This window comes from Lissotriton helveticus, chromosome 11 (genome assembly GCF_964261635.1).
Source record: "Lissotriton helveticus chromosome 11, aLisHel1.1, whole genome shotgun sequence".
Lineage (NCBI taxonomy): Eukaryota > Metazoa > Chordata > Amphibia > Caudata > Salamandridae > Lissotriton > Lissotriton helveticus.
Genome location: NC_136072.1, coordinates 431305404 through 431322855, shown reverse-complemented (window position 1 = coordinate 431322855; position 17452 = coordinate 431305404).

Genomic DNA, 17452 nt, shown 5'->3' with positions numbered 1-17452 from the left:
CCAACCTCGCAATCATCTCCCACGCGCTGGCAGCCCCCAAGCACACATGCTAGAGTCATAAAGCTTCCTCAGCACGACAAAGCCCCGGAGCCACTTTCCACCCTAAAATACATTTGTCCTTTCATCCTCTCCGCTCGGGCAGGCCCTTCTGATAACCCCCAACTGCCCCTGGCCACTTGATCCGTTCCCAGGCTGTAAACCAAGTCTTGTGGACATACTTTATTGCCCCCCCCCACACAGCAAGACATTGTTGCACAAACAGAAATGTATGATCTTATCACTTGCACAACCTTTAGATCTGACCGATCCCACACACTTTTATGTCCTGCAGGAATGTCCAGCTGCAAGATGACAATCATCTGTTAGATTTGGGAGGGAGAACGACAGCTGGTGGGTCTGTGTGGGAACCGGCTAGAGGCAGGAATTCCTAGGATGTTTGACCACCAATAAACTGACTGAAACATGTATAAAACGTTGAGCAGCAGAGACGTTGTTAGACACCTCCTGAAGACATTGACTTGTGTCAGGCCTGTTGTGTTCTCATCTGCAGTGAATAATTCTGTTCTTTGCAGTCCAGTTTCCAGCGCCTGTCTCTTCATTTTGGTAACTATTGATATTGGGAGTTATAGGCGTCATGCGCCAAACAGCTTTGTTATTCGTTAAAGATTGGCTGTTTTTCCACAGTCTCTAGTAACCTGCACCTGGACTCTGCAACTGTGAGTCTTACATTGCCAAGTGGGGCCACATCAATTTTGGGCCCTTGGAAGTGTGCCTGAAAGTGCTCCGTAGATCCAACAGAACTGACACATCACTTCTGATGCATGACACAAGCCTAAACAGAACCGACACATCACCTCTGCTTTGAGGATTCTTTCAATGAAAGCAATCCACATTGACCACGCAGCCTATAGCCGCATCAAAAACAGCACTGCACAACGCATCCCCGATGCAGGCTCTTACATCACAAACCTTTCATCAATTGCAGCCTCAATGACTCAGGACTTCACATAGCAAGCCACACAGTACCCTCTAAGCCAGCCAGTGCGCAACCCATTTTCAAAGCAGGACTTTGCATTACCAGCCTCTCTCATCAACTGTCACCTCATTGACGATGCAGGACCTCACATCGCAGACTTCCTTCTACCCAGAACCAATGCATCCCTTCGGCTGTGTGACACATCCTCTGTAACCAGGATTTAAGGTTCTGTTGTTCGGCGTGCCTAACTGGGTCCCTGGAGCTGGCCTGCGCTCCATCTCAGTTGGCCTGAACTTGTTACTCTGTCCCAGTCTGGCCCAACCAGATATCCACAGTTGGGGCTTTGTGCTGTTTGGATCTATTTTTGCTCAAATCTTTAGAATTGCATATCTCTGGATCTACTGATTGGATATGTGTCATTTTGGTCTTGTATTATTTATTATAATCTACTCTATCATTCTAAGATGGTGAGATATCCTTTCTGTGGTGTGTTTTCAATGTGTTACTGTTTGAAGTGCTGCAAAAATCATTTACACATTGCCTCAGAATTAAGCCTGACTGTTCTGTGTCAAGCTACCAGAGGTTTGAGCACAGGTTAATTTAGGGTTTGCTTGTGACTTCACCCTGACAAGGATTGTGGTTTCTGCTTGAGTATGGTTTTATCCCCCTCAACCAGAAGCCGGATTTCTTTCACCAAGGCCACAAGTGCAGGTTTTTTCCCCTGTGGGTCATAATAACTGGTTTTGTTCTCCTGCTTGGTATGTCATGCATCTCATAGTGGAACTGGGCAGGGCAAACAAGATGAACGATTCAAATAGGGAAAGACAACCACCATTTTGACCTTGCAGCACTGTGGCAAAAGGATTGCCAGTTCAATGAAGCAAGCTGAAGCTCCACAGAGAGAAACTGGGTTACTGGTGGATGATGCATCCAGCTTTTTTGGCAGATTCTATGGGTCCCCCAACCTCCAACTGATTCCTGAAAATCCCAGCATGAAATGCAAGAGTTAAAAAGGTGGTAAAGTGATTCCACCAGCAAAAGTAACCTTATTGATTGTGTTATTCAATATGATTATCCACATAGCTTTTGGAGACAAAGTTCAAAGATTCATTTGGGGCAGCAGATCAGCATCCCCAGCCTCATAAAACACTTCTTACCCAGCGGCACAGACACTCTTGAGTGTTTTGTGTTCCAACAAAGACACAAACGCTTTACTTTGACTAGTAATTTTGTAAGCCAGGTCTTGGACCAAGCTTTGCACTGTATAAAATAACTTTGACTACACTGTGCATACTTTGTCCACCAGGTGAACTGAGTGTATGCTTTTCTTAATTAAGCACCGGATTGGTCCTTTTTCATCTTATAAAGGAAGAGCTGAATCCGATATCACAATCAAGAGTCAGTGTCAGTAATCTCACAAAATGTCAGATAATTGATAATGTTTTGCGTATTTTGTATAATTAATTTTTTTCTTCCTGGTAATGTTTATTCATTTAATTTTTGCCCATGGAGGGTTGATTTGAGCTGAAAATCTCTTGCAGGAACTATGAAATTGATGTATGCCATATCTGCAAGTAATTTTATCCTCGAATCAGTAGCCCTTTTGGTATCTCACAGCAGATTTGTACCTAAAGTATGCCCTTATGTACAATTTCGATCCTGACAACAGGTGAAATGCATTTCCCGTTATATCTGTGCTTTTAAAAAATATATATATATATTACTTAGCGAAACATCGCTCACTCCTATTCAGTATCCATTTTGAATGCATCATCAAACTCTTCCTAAGTTTTCAGACAAAACTACTTATTCCCACTGTTTGGGGTCACATCCCATATGGCCTGGTACTGCCTAGGTCCCCTTTTATTTTATACTCAAGACCGCCCTTGGATGAGGACTCCCTCCCTCCTCCAAGGCAAGCATTTCAGACCACACTCTTTTGGATTAGGGGGAGTAAGCCCCCCGGCTGTATTTATTACATAATTAAAAAACATTGATATTATTTACATTATGTACAATTACGCAGAAAGTCCGGATACCTTGATCGATACACGAGGTTACTTGTCTAACTTTAACATGTTACTAATACATTAAATTCCTACCGTAATCTAAACATGTACATACATTACTTTCGGCATGTCCCCGCTAGAGTCTACGGTAAGGTCAATCACTGGCAGCCCAGATCCTGTTAAGATGACAAAGACTCCACTGGAGTAGGCCTGCATAGGGGGTACAGCTTATTGGGCGGATAGTTTCCCCCAGGCCCCCCCTACGCCCTGGGCCTTAACTCCATAGCGGGGGCTGCAATTCTGCAGACTTGCACCCTGATGTGCATGCGCGTGCAAGGGTGGCCACAGGTTTATTGGTAAGAGTGACTCCCCTGGCCCCCGCACCTCGACAGCCTACCGACCGGCTGTCAACGCCCCTGGAGTTGTAAACGTTGCGTAGGGGGTCCAGCTTACCAGACGGATGTCTCCCCCCGGCCCCCCCTACGCCCAGAGCCTTAACGCCATAAAGGGGCACTGTAATTCTGCATCCTTGCGCCCTTGTGCGCATACACGTGTGGCAGCCTACTGGAAGAGTGCCTCCCTGGCCCCTGCACCCTTTCAGCCTATCGACCAGCTGTAACTGCCTCTGGAATTCCATGTGAGACCCTCTGTCTCCCCCTCAGGCGTCCCCATTTGATAAATGGTGATGCCCACTACAACCGAAACTATGCTGACCAAACATGACCTTGCCGCCTGACCAAGGACACAAACAAAAAAATACGACAATCTTACCTGCAACAACATACAATATACTGACACTTATATTACACATTACCATAGCATTAACACAACTTTACATTACACATTACCTGTAACCCAAAAAATACAACATATACTGACACTTTTATTACACATTACCATAGCATCAACACATAACTTTACACATTACCTGCAACTGAAAAGGACATATACCTACACTTTTATTACAAAATAAAAGAATCATCACAATTCACCATCTTTCATTACCCATGCCCCTGGAGATACCTGCTACGACATTTAAGAAAACAAAGCCAGACACATATGACTGCAACACTCCTATGAACGGCCTGCCTTAGGGGATGGTGGGTGGGGAAAAACAAGTCACAGGCCTTTTGCGGGCCCGGAGCGGTATGCTGGCTGGGGGGGAGCGAGAGAACAAGGGACTTTCCCGTTCCCCTCATCCTTTTTAAAGGGGGCACAGGGCAGACTGGTCTAAACAAGCCTGGCCCTTCTCCAGGTCTCGGTTCGCACACCCATGTGGCTTTGCCATTGGTTGCTCAGGGTAGGTGGACCACCACATCATCACTGATGCGGCGACCCCCCCAACTCATCCGGGCCCATGGGGACTGGTGCGACCCCCATAATGGCTGCCCGCGCTATGCAGCGCCTGGCCTTGCCTAAAACTGTCGCCCCAAATACCAGTATATCTCTCACCTACAATTAAATAATTTTCTCTTTCAATGGGGTGATTTACTTGCAATCGGTCCAGGGAAAGCTCACTATTTATTACTAGATTATTTGTCTTCTCCATAACCTTTGTCACAGGTAGTAACCGCTTCATCTTACTTGGAATCTGAATGCCTAAATAGAAGAACATTTTTATATTCGAACATTTTTATATTCCACAGCACTGTCGTCTTCCCTGTCCCAAATTGTTTTCACATGTGTACTACCATTTTATTAAGCACATTTGTTTTGCTCACTAAATCATTTTATTCATTGATGCATTCTCGAGGCCTTGAAATTATGATGAATACTTTTGCATATAGTACTGTAAGCAGCAATCTAAAGAGTTGTGACCCACCAAAATATGTTGCTAGTAGTGTGACCTCTGAATACATGTTCTAGAGTTCCTTAGAGCAGCGCGGTTGATGGTTGTCAACAAAAGAAATGTGCACCGCAACCACAGAGTCTACCATTTAATTGACTAGTTTGCAACCATTTTACACATATGGCTGACCGCAGATCACAAGTTCTAAAATTCAAATACGTTTGGTATTGCCAGAATCAGCAAATTCAGGAGAATAATAAACTCACTGGACTTCTAGGATTGTGTGTCTGCAAAATAAAAAAAATGTTGAGAAGTATTCTTCAGAAATTGAATAGTGCTCTAAATTCCCTTTTACATGTGAACAGATATCATCCGTACTTGTCACAGGTAACCAGAGTTTCGCATCAGTTTGTACTAACCAGAATGAGGATGGGAACAGTACATTATCTTGTTGCATGCCCAGATATTAAATTGCGTCCTACAGGACCCTGCGCTTGTGATAATAAAACGGAACAGAGCACTAAGCACTTTCTTTTATCATGCACATTGTACAGTGAATTACGGAAACTTTATTTGAAGCCAATACTGAAAAAATTTGGAGTGAGAACAATCATGGACTCTATGAAACTGCTTTTTAATTTGCACAATGAGGACATTTGCTTTTTTACTGCTACATTTTTGCTTAAATCAATTAGCGCAAGGAAAAGTATGTGTTTTTAAGCTTTTTTTAAATATTTATTCCATCCCCCTCTGGATAATATATGTAATATGTGTTTTGTTTTTTCTTTTTTAAAGAATTGCTTGTATCTGTAACAGTATGTGCTTTTATGGACATGTTTTTTAACGTTCCGAATAAAGCTTTATGAAATGAAATGTGAACAGATATGTCTACGACAGGGCTACACAGGGCTGTACGGGGTTGTACCGGCTATATGGACACAAGGAATGGCCTTAGTAGCCTGAGGAACAGGGAATACTTTTAGGGGTGAAGGGGCAGAAGGATCTTAGTGCCTGATTTCGAGTCTGGCGGTCTTCTGACCGCCAGACTCGCAGTGGCGGCCCACCGTCTGCCGCATTACGACTTTGAAAGTAGTGGCAGCAGAGGAGTAGATCCCTGGCGGTGGCACAGTTGCACCACAATTAAAGATGCTCGGCAGGACTTGCACAAACATCTCTAGTGCACGTAGAGTGAGTGCAGGGGCCCTTAGAGGGAAATAAATGGAAAAATGCTGGCAGATTTGTGTGAAACTAATTTCTTTAGGATTTTATTTTTGTGAATTGCAGTGGCCGGATATCAACTCAAAGCCTAAAGCCACTGAACTAAAGTAGGCAAAGTCCTTTTCTGTAAATATATCCATATCTATGTGTATGTTGTGTGGTTTGTCGTCATTGTGTTCACGGCTAAACCGAACTGTTTGTAGGTGACCCCAGCATATACACTTTCACTGGTTACACTAACACTCCTATAAAATAAACAAACCCTTAGCAATCTTCAAAGCAACCTCTGCAATGCTGTCATCACCCCACTGTGCACTCCAGTAAGAAAGCGGGGTTCAAAACCCCCAGAAATTCATTTATGTTGCTTTCAATTGTATTGTACAAACTTCAGCATTTAATTCAAGGCATGCTAAACATGCAACAGACAATTCATCTCACCCATATCCCTTCCTTGAAACCCCATCCTAATAACATTGCAGACCGGATGTCCACTTGTGGATGCACAGAGTAATTTGAAACATTAATGCGTTGTCAGGTTCAAAAGCTCTAAATGACGGTGATATACGTTTTTCAAATAGGTGTCTATTTATTACTCCAGTAGCAGTACATGAGATGATATATGTTTTGACATTCTGGTAACTGGGACGCTGATTCAAGTCGATCGAGCAAAAGAAATTGCAAGAAGACATAGAGAAAGTGAATGTGATGGAAGTGGAAGAGTTTTCTCATGTTCGTTCTCTTGGAACACTAACACTCGAGGGAATGTGGAACAATGAAATCAATGAAAGGAGAATGTTCCTTTTTATTAGCTATAAACATTCTTCATTGTTCTAACAATGTTTTATTCATTTTTATTGTGGTACAGCGTAGTTTTGACCCCACCTTTACACATCACAAATGCATAACCTAAATGTGCACTTACCACATGTGTCCTGTGTGGCCTAACCACAATTTAATAAGAAATGTTACACGTGACATCAGGTGCATTCACTGTAGAAATAGAGAGTCAGTACCTAACTAGGTGCTTTAACTCACTTAGCAAAACCTACTGTTTAGGTGATTGAATAGAAACCATCCTCATATATATATAGAATGTGATTACTCTAGAAACAATAATGAATTTCTGTATTGTGTGCACTAATGCAGTAGTGTAACAGAACTTGAGGGGGCCCCCTGCAAAGTACATCGAGGGCCCCCTTCCAGACTCATTTAGGGGCTCTCAGGGCAGGGTACTGTGCTGAGGGGTCCCCTAGAGCTCAGCCCACCGCACTGCGACGGCTGTGGGAGCCTTTGTTATGCCTCTGCACTAATGTTACACGTATACTTCATATAAAATGTAGTTCTTAGCCATACTTACACAAGATGATTAATAAAGATTTGCAGTATACCATATATAATTTCGAATCTAATATACTGACAACTTATATTCATTTGTGTTTGAATGTCCCCATGCATATTGAATGTGCACCATTGATTAACTAGTTTAACTTGCCCTTACTATGCCTCTTTTCCTATTCGTCACAAGATACTGTTGTCCATTTCTACTGACATGACTTTCCCTTGCAGGTATTAACGCACATTGAGAAAAGATACCACACTGTTTTAGCGACAGAGAGCCTGAGAAGGAGACCTTGACGAAAGAACAAGAGCATAACTGAAGAGTCCTATTTAGAAATATTACCACATGGGTTTGATGGAGCAAGGACAATGTTGTACCCATGTTCAGTGTGGAATAGTTTGCCAATGTTTCAAATCGCAATGTAAGAATGGAAAAGGACAATGGAACCCCTGATGATGTGAACAGAGGGGTGTTACCACAATGATTTGGTGTGAATAACTGGAGTCTACACTGTCTGATGCTGGAGCACTTTTCCTTGCACTTTGAGAGGTTGAGACTTCTATGCTTATTCCTTTTGATTCTCGCTGAGTGTGGCATAGGCTAATACTCAACATTCCCCTGACCCATGAAAAACTTTGGACCGAGCTTCTGCAATACTGAAACCTTCCTAAATCTTCCTTTGCTTCCTGTACCTCCTCATATATTTCTATTTTTTGCAGTTCTCTGAATTTTGAGATTCCATATACAAATGAACCATTCTCTTAGTTTGGACTTCAACTTAGATGATTCTACATTTACTCTAGTATAGACGAGAGGACCAATAATTCTTCTCTGAGCACCAGATATTGATGCTAATCTTTTGTATTGCCATGACTGAACTTCTTGTTTGCCTAAAACTGGTACATCTAAACGTCTTTAGGAGGTTAGGTTTCCCAGTTGTTATTCTATATCTTTATAGCATGGTACAGACATTTGGGTACCTTAACCAGATTACTAATTTGTAATACACCGTTTTAACCTTAGTCACTGACTCCTGGTCCTTATTGGGTAGCCAAATGGGTTACACTGCTGAATTGATTGATGTAATGTTAACTCTCCTCAACTCCTAGTCACATTAAAAGGTTCACCGGAGGATGAGTGGTAAGAGGGCAGGTCCAAAACGCTGCATCAATTGCTAATTAATACTATTTAGAAAACAACCACTGAGCATCTGGCAGCTGTGTAAATGCCTCCTGCAAATGTGCAGAGGTTTCAAAATTTGTGTGTGTGAAGAATGAATACTTCAAGATTGTGTTTGAGTGTTTGCAAGAGGTATGGCCAGCTTCAGAGTGGTGCAAATGGTGCGTCGGCACTGGGCCCTGACCTGTAGGGTCTGTCATTATTTTTCTCTCTCTTTCTTCATTTTGGTTATCAATTGATGCATTCTTGATGTAGTGCTGCTGGTAAATTGTTGCATTTGCACATCTTGTCATGTGTGTTGTGTTTGTTCATGACTGAATGTGCTTATAAAGGCACCACTAATTCGTGGTCAGTTTACCACATCTGCTGCTTTCACACATTTTGAACTAACCATTGCACCTTTCTTGATCCTTCATATGCATTTTTTCTTATTGTGTTTAATGTCTATCGTAATGCAGCAGTGTAAATAGTATTGCACTCATAGAGGTAATTGAAACCAGTAATCCCCAGTGAATTTATTTCCCCAATGATTAAAGTAGAGTCAAATATTAATTGATCCTGAGAAACTAGAGCCTATCACTCCCCTAAAAAGTTCCCAGCTATCATAGAGTCACTGTTAAAACATATGCAAACTATATTCCCCACACAGATCAAAATACTTAGCAGGTGGCACAGTGTACATTTTTTATTATGATCTAATGTGTCTATGAGTAATACAAAGGCTATTTTTTATATAACCTTGTGTGGAGTTTCCTTTGTGGTGTGCCTAGTGTGTTGCTGCTGTGTGAGTGTGTTGCGCAAACTCCTTACACATTGCCTCCCGGATGAGCCTGACTGCTCATGCCAAGCTACCAAGGGGGTGAGCAGGGGTTATCTTTGGCGTGTAACTCCCTTGCCCTGACTAGAGTGGTGGTTTCTGCCTGGCTTAGGCGCAAGCCCCAGCCAACCAGAAATCCCATTTATAACATTGGTTGTCAGTGGTGAGGATAGGACTTGCGTTTGAGCAATACCAAAGCGATTACTGGTTGCACTACAAGCTTTGCATTAGATAATCACATGTTTGGGGATTTGTCCTCCTTATTATTTTTTCTCCAAAAAAGTTTCATTGTTGAAATTTATTTTTCTTCTCTTCTAAATGTTGGTGACATCCCTAAAGTGTCAGTCTTGTCTCACCTTGGTGATCCAACAGTTATTGTGACAGAAAGTGCATTTAATGTCAAGAAGTTGTGTCAATATACTGTGAAGGACATACAGAGGTTCTGTCAGGATCTTGGGTGTTGGACTTGACCCTTTTTGCAGGGTTATCCACAAACTTTTTGCTTCGTCCTCCTATTTTTTCCTGACCTGTTGTTATTGGTTTTAGAACTCTGGGCACTTATCCATCGCTAATCAGTGCCAAAGTGCATATGCTCTCTGTGTAAATTATGAACATGATTGGTCATCCATGCTTGGCATATTTGACTTACTGGTCAGTCCTTAGTAACGTGCACTAAGTGTTCCAGGGCTGGTTAATCAAATGCTACTAGTGGGCCTGCAGCACTGATTGTGCCACCCACATGAGTAGCTCAGAAATGGTAACTCAGACCTGCCACTGTAGTGTCTGTGCACAGTTGTTAACTGCCATGTCGACTTGGGAAGTCCACCCACTTGCCAGGCCCTAACCTTCCCTATCTTACATGTTAGTCACCCCTAAGGTAGGTCCATGGTACCCATGTGGGCAGGGTGCAGTGTATGTGAAAGGTAGGACATGCCCTGATGTGTGTGGCATGTTCTGATAGTGAATTACTGCTAATTTCATTTTTCACTATTGCAAGGCTACCTGTTCCCATTGGACAGAATGTGTAATTTGTTTATAACATCCTATAAACATAACTGCCCCAGGGAACAAGGTAGGAAAATAAAGTTTAGAATGCCTGGACTCATAATGTTAAAATGCATCTTTTAGTGAGGGTGATTTTGGCATTCTGTGTTTGAAAATATCACTTTTAGAAAGGTATTTTACAGCTTAGCCATCCTGTGTGCTTCTGCTAGGATGTGTATTAACTGTCTGGCTTTGGAGTGACAAGTGCTGGGGATGTGTAGTGGCTCCAGAGAGTCTGGATGAGTCAGCGCTAGGCTCAATAGGCCTGATCTACATTAGAAGTGGTGGGAGGAGTAGCACCTGCATCTGAATAGGGCTGTGTCTGCCAATTTAATGATGACTGCACCCCCCTGTGGTGTGTCTGGATCTAGGGCTCACACTGATAATGGAGGTTGTTGTGCACTTGCAAAGTGCCCCCCCAGAACTGGTTTTGGCTGGGCACAGGGCTTCTCTGCACAAGGAGAACAAAGACATTTTGGGGTATAAGTATTAGACCTAAAACCCCTGAACCTTAGACTACTTCTGGAATCAAGAGGAACCTTTGCTGAGGGGAAGAGCTGGAGAAACTGAGGAAAAGTACTACCCTTGCTGTGTGTCTGGGGTTGGCCTGCATTTGTTGTTTCTGCCAAAGAAAGGAGAAGGACTTTGCTCTGTGCTGTGTCCCCTGCTTGAGGAAAGTCTCAAAGGGTTTGAGTAAAGCTTGCTTCCTGTTTTGAAGTCTCAGGAACACAAAGACTTCACCCCCAGCTCCCCTGAACGTCCTTGCTGGGAGTTCTGACCTGCCAGGAGCAACTGTGACTGTGTGGGGCCTCTGAAGGTTGGTTCTGCTGCTGGGAGCTGGAAAGCAACGTAACACCAAGGAAATCGACGCATCGCTCTTCTTGCAACAGTTTTTCTGAAGCAACACCATGGTGTGAGAAGAATCTCCCCGCACTGCCCCACCACTGCTGAAACCGACGCAGCGCCTGTCGCCGCTGCAAGGATCGATGCATTGAGGGATCGTGGCTGAAAAGGTTGACACAGCGCCACTCGCAGCATTGCTCACCGACACATCCCTGATTTCCACACATCATCCCTGTGCTGCAAGTTTTCCCCGACGCCTCATCCATGGATCGGAGTCGTCGCATCGCTTCCCACTACAGACCAGACCCGACGCATTGCTCCCCTGTGTACAGCGGAACTGTCGCATCGCATCCACGAAGGTCTCAGGAATGATGCATCTCTTTGCTTTGAGATGCCTCTAATCGCTGCAGTTGTTTGGCCTGGTGAATTTTGTCGCAACAACAGGTACATTGCAAGAAAACATGCATCCATTGTTTTCTATGAACTCAGTTGCTAAAACCTTTTGAAAGTCAATTTTCTGAATACTTGTATGTTGGATTGTTGTCGCTTTGGTCTTGTTAAGTTCATATAAAGATACTTTATTTTTCTAAACCGGTGTGTTGTCCATTTGTGGTGTTATCACTGTGTTACTGTGAGTGTTGGTACAAATACTTTACATATTGCCTTTGGGATAAGCCTGTCTGATCGTGCCAAGCTACCAAGGGGGTGAGCAGGGGTTATCTAAAGTGTGTATTCCCCTTACCCTGACTAGAAGCAAGGGTTCCTATTTGGACATAGGTTCCTACCTCTGCCAACTAGAGACCCCCATTTCTAACATTGGGTGTCAAGTGCGAAGGTCCTCCAAGAAGGAGGAACTGCAGGAGGCCGTGTTGGACATTCCAAAACCGGGTGAGGGAGGAGTCTGGGAGGGAGGACCCCGAGATCAGTGAGGTCTCTGAGAGGGAGGGTCCGGGACCAGCACCCCTCGAGGGCAGTGGTGCTAAGGAGTTTGAGCAGGAGGGAGAAAATGGCAGGGCAGGGATGCCAGTAGGTAGTGAGGTCCCCATTGATAGGGAGTCCCTTGCTGGGTCCAGTGCTGGGGGCAATGCCCCATCCCTTTCCCTGTCCCCAGATGAGGGGGTGGATTGGAGGGAAGAAAGAGAGCATCAGCTCAGGTTGGAGCTAGCGCAGCTGGGTGTGGAGGAGAAATAGCTAGAGCCTGAGAGGGTCTTAGCGCAGGAGAGGATGGCGGAGGCAGAGAGGACCTTCGACAGGGAGAAACTATTTCGTGAGGAAAGGTTGTCCCCTGAGTGTAGTTTCAGTGGTCTGGATTCACCAGTGAGGGTTGGGTCCAGTGGTGGCAGCAATATGGAGTCCAGTGCAGGAAATCTAACTTCCAAAATCGAGAGTATGATACCTAGTTCCCAGGAAGTGGGTGTCACACCTGAGGGGTACAGGTTCAGGTTCAGGGGCAGTAAGAAACTGTCTCACCAGTCACCAGTCTTGGGGGGAAGTTTGAGGATGTGTGTTGTTATGCAATGGAGGGTTGGGTGAATGGTAGCATGGCAAACAATTTTGAAGGGCTGTTCATTCTGATTGTCAGAGAGCACACGTTCAGTTGTTGTTTTCCAGGGCTATATGCCAACACCTGTTGGAGTGTAAGTTCTCTGATCCCAGGGAGCTTGCACAGGAGGCAGACCTCTGGGTGAGTGCCAGAGGGTCTGACGAGGCATTGGGGAGTGACCCTAAGGGGAGTGACTCAGGCATTTCCCAACCAAGAGTGATGGGAACAGTTCATAGTAGCCCAGCTAGGTCCTGGTGTCGTAGGAGGGGTGTAGGGTCTCACGTCCTGTCTCTGCGGAGAAGGAGTGAGAATGAGATGCGTCCCAAGGTGCCTGAAACTCAGTCTCAGGGCCTGGAGTATTCCTTAAGGGTACACCAGGTGGGAGCCTATGCTGTACTTGTAGGCCATCCATTGAGAGGGACCTCCTAGTGTCAGGAGAACTTGAAGTGTCTGTAAGCAGACCTCCATCAGTTGTAGTGTCTGGCAGTGCCACTCCTAAGTGGAGGATGCAGAAGTCCAGATGGAGGGGTGAGAGGGGGCGAGAGTCCCCAGTGGAAGAACCAGTGGGTCAGGGGCCAGCTATAAGAGGTGAGCCTCCTAGGAGTGACCATCGTGACACCACTTCTGATTTGGGGGATTTCTGCGCACTGTCAGATGGACAGGGGTCGGGGTATCAGTGCCAGGCAGACTACCACACAACACATGAGGTATGTGTTACCCTCAGGGGGCATACATGCTCCCCAGGAAGTCCTGGTATGCCAGGTAGGAGCTGAGCCTCAGGGTTTAGTCCCTGGGTTGGGAGGCCAGGTTCAGATTCTGCCTAACCCGGAGGGAAGGACAACTGTAAGCAGTGTCCTGACCGGTTTGTCTTCTAGGGGTACCACTCCAGGTGGGAGGGTGCTGAACTCTGGAAGGGGGTGCAGAGGGAGGGAGTTCTAGCCTCTGACCCCGGTGCAACCTGAGGGTTCAGACCCTAGGTTGGGAGACCAGTTGCAGGGTCAAGGTCCTGAACTGGTGGGGGAATTGTTTCGGAGGACTGATTCCAGTGTCCTGACAGTTTCTGGTTCTGAGGGTGCATCTCCTAGGAGGAGAGCGCGGGACCCCAGAAGGAGAAGTAGAGGGAGGTGTGCCATGCCCGTGACCTCTGGTGAACCTGAGGGTGCAGACCCTAGGTTGGAGGGTCAGTGGCAGTTGAGAACTGCACTGATGAGAGGTAGAGTGGAGAATGGGTACTATGTTGCCAAGGGTGACAGCCCCCCACTTTTAGAGATGGCAAGGACCAGAGACATTTGGCAATGAAGGTGTGTTAGCACTGTATAGAAATGTTGGAGTCCCCCCAGAACTGGTTTGGACCAGGCACAGAGCCCTAACAACAAAAACACATGTGATATAAATATTAGGGCTGTGACCCCCTGTGTGTGTGCTTATTTGGAGCAGTGTGCTGCTTGGTGCCTACTTGCGATCAGCAGAATGCCAGCCTGCCAACCTGACAGGAGCAACCGCTGCTGGGGATGGACTTGCTGCCCTTCTAGGCAACTGAGGGGTCTGCTGGCCGCCTTGGAGCCCCAGCGTGCTGGCCTGCCTGGGCACTTCTGGGAGGAAAGTGCTACCTGCTCCCCGCTCCCTGCTGGTGGTTGCAGGTGTGAGCAACTGGCGATCGCTGCTCATGTGGCCTGTTTCCCTGGCCCTGATGAGGAGAGCATGTGGATGAAATTGCGAGGAGTGCTTTGAGCCCAGCAATGTGGGCAGCGCCCCCCTTTCCTCTGAGGTCGTAGCCCCAGGTGTGGGCTCACACCGCCAAGGCACGAGGAACGTGCCAGGCATTAAAGAGCTTGAAAGCGCTGCGTTGCTCAGCCGTCCCATCGCAGAATTCCCCCGAGAAGGAATCCCGATGTAGGGGGTTGCTCCGTGCTGCGGCGTCCAGGAAGCCAGCCATGCTGCCTGGCTGTGGGCGGGGCCAGAGGACGCGTGACGCAGAGACCGGAAGGGATCCCATGTTGACGGAGGCTTCGCTCTGTGTGTGCTCCACATAAGAGGGAGGAAGTCTGGCATCATCAGGCTGGTTGAGGGCAGGACTCCCATGTGTTCAAGGAGAGCCCCGCATGTGGTGACGGCGTTTGTGGCACCCTGAAGGAGGACCGGAGCTTCGCGGGCTCTTTTCTGCCATCCACCGACGAAGTGCTAAGGAAAGGATCGGTTCCTCGTGGGCTCCTTGTGGCTGCTCCCTTCCTGATTTCCTCCAGCACAGGAGAAGCCACGGTGAGTGGAGCCTGGAGGAGAGCACTGTTGGTGTCTGCGGGTGCCAATTTCACTACAAGAGAAGCCCCTGTGAGTGGGGCTGAAGGCACTGTTGGTGCTGATTTTCACTACAAGCGGTGCCCCACTGAGAGGGGCTGCCAAGGCACTCTGTTGATGCCTACTTGTTTCACCGCTGCACCGCCAGACTGCAGGCAGCTGCAATGTTGAGGGGGCATTGTTTTATGTCTCAAGAGAGACAGGGGTGAGTGGCACTCTTGCCTCGCCATTTCTGGTGACGGCCTCTTGGGCCTGCACCCTGCTGCAGTGGCAGCTTAGACCCCTGACTATTTGGACATTGGGCATGGCGGGGAAGTCCCATACGGGCCCCCGACGAAGGCCAGTTGGCCAATGAGCACCTGGTGTGCTGGTAGGGCGCAAGGCCCTAATGTGATGATGCATATTATGGTTTCTGCCTAATGTGATTACGCCAAATGTGTTTATGCTGTGTACAGTATAATACCAGTAGGTACTGGTTGTATTATTTTAACTACTTGTGATTCTAATGAGTATAATAATAACATACAAGGGGTCTTAGGGAATTAAAGACCTACCACGGGTTTAGTCCCCAACCTCAACATATAAACAACCAGAAGAACCCGGGGGTCTACTCACTGACTACCAGTCTACACTAAGTGTGCCCACAATGATCATGAACCCACATCTACGCCGGAACAATTTTAGAGTAGAAACAAGACCCTTATGAGTGGTTGTATTCCCATCAAACTCATAACCTTGATCAATCTTATCATCTGGGTTTCCAGCCTTCCATCCACTTACCCACTTGATCATAGAGGGTTGAGCTGTGGATTATATCAAGAAGGGGGTCTTCAGAAGAGACCGCAAAGAGAGGGATAGATCAGGTACAGACAGACCCTATAGGAGTGGTCCTACCCAAGAATGTTCTAGTGGGAATTTTGTGTGCAGTGCAAAGTGTAAGAGCAACTATGTCTATATGGTCAACATGTTTCAGCCTTCGGGACTCTTGGACTCAGGCGAGGTGAGGCCCATTCCTCGTATCTCACGGGTATATTTACACCCTGTGGATACAGACGATATACACTTCATAGATGAGCTTGTATTCATTCCAATCTGTACATTGATATATTCTTTTTTTTTATTCTTTTTTTTTTTTACAAAATGTGCACTTATTACACATGAGACACTGATGCAGTATCAATACAACAAGTAGGTCCTGATGAAAGCCAGGGACTAACAGTCCAGAAGGCTGAAACATGTTGACCATATAGACAGGCAGTGATGTATGAAACTGCCTATATGCACTGTTTTTAGCAAGGATTATAACAGATACTCAAATAAAATATTTCTCTGATATAAATCCTTTTCAATTTGCACTTACACTTTGCACTGCACACAAAATTCCCACTAGAACATCCTTGTGTAGGACCACTTCTATAGGGTCTGTCTGTACCTGATTGATCCCTCTCTTTGTGGTCTCTTCTGAAGACCCCCTTCATGATATAATCCACAGCTCAACCCTCTATGATCAAGTGGGTAAGTGGATGGAAGGCTGGAAACCCAGATGATAATATTGATCAAGGTTACGAGTTTGATGGGAATCCAACAACTCATAGGGTTCTTGTTTCTACTCTATAATTGTTCCGGCATAGATATGGGTTCATGATCATTGTGGGAATACTCAGTGAAGACTGGTAGTCAATGAGTGGACCCCCGGGTTCTTCTGGTTGGGATATATGACGGTACAACGCGTACCGTCACAACGCATACCTTTACAACGCGGCCGTGACAACGCAAGTCGTTACCACGACTTGCGTTGGGGGGGCGCGGATTTCGAATAGTTTAATTTACTATTCTAACACCAGTCCCCGTGGACCCTAGGGAAGGTGTTAGGATAGTAAATTAACTATTTTTAGACCTTGAGCGCCCTCCAGCGCAAGTCGTGGTAACGACTTGCGTTGTCACAGCCGCGGTGTAAAGGTACCGCGTTGTGAAAACATCGTTGTAAACGATGTTTACCTTCTGGTTGTTTATTCTAATGGGGATGACAGTGGTCTGATTGGCCATGTCTGAATATAAGTCCCCTGTAAAATATTGCCTAGTGCCAGGTGGCACAGTGTACATTTGTGATTATGATCTAATGTGTTTATGAGTAATACAAAGGCTATTTTTTATATAACCTGTGGAGTTTACTTTGTGGTGTGGCTAGTGTGTTGCTACTGTGTGAGTGTGTTGCGCAAATGCTTTACACATTGCCTCCGGGATACGCCTGACTGCTCGTGCCCAACTACCAAGGGGGTGAGCAGGGGTTGTCTTCGGCGTGTAACTCCCTTGCCCTGCCTAGAGTGGTGGTTTCTGTCTGGCTTAGGCACAGGCCCCAGCCAACCAGAAAACCCATTACTAAAAGGGACCTCTCCCATG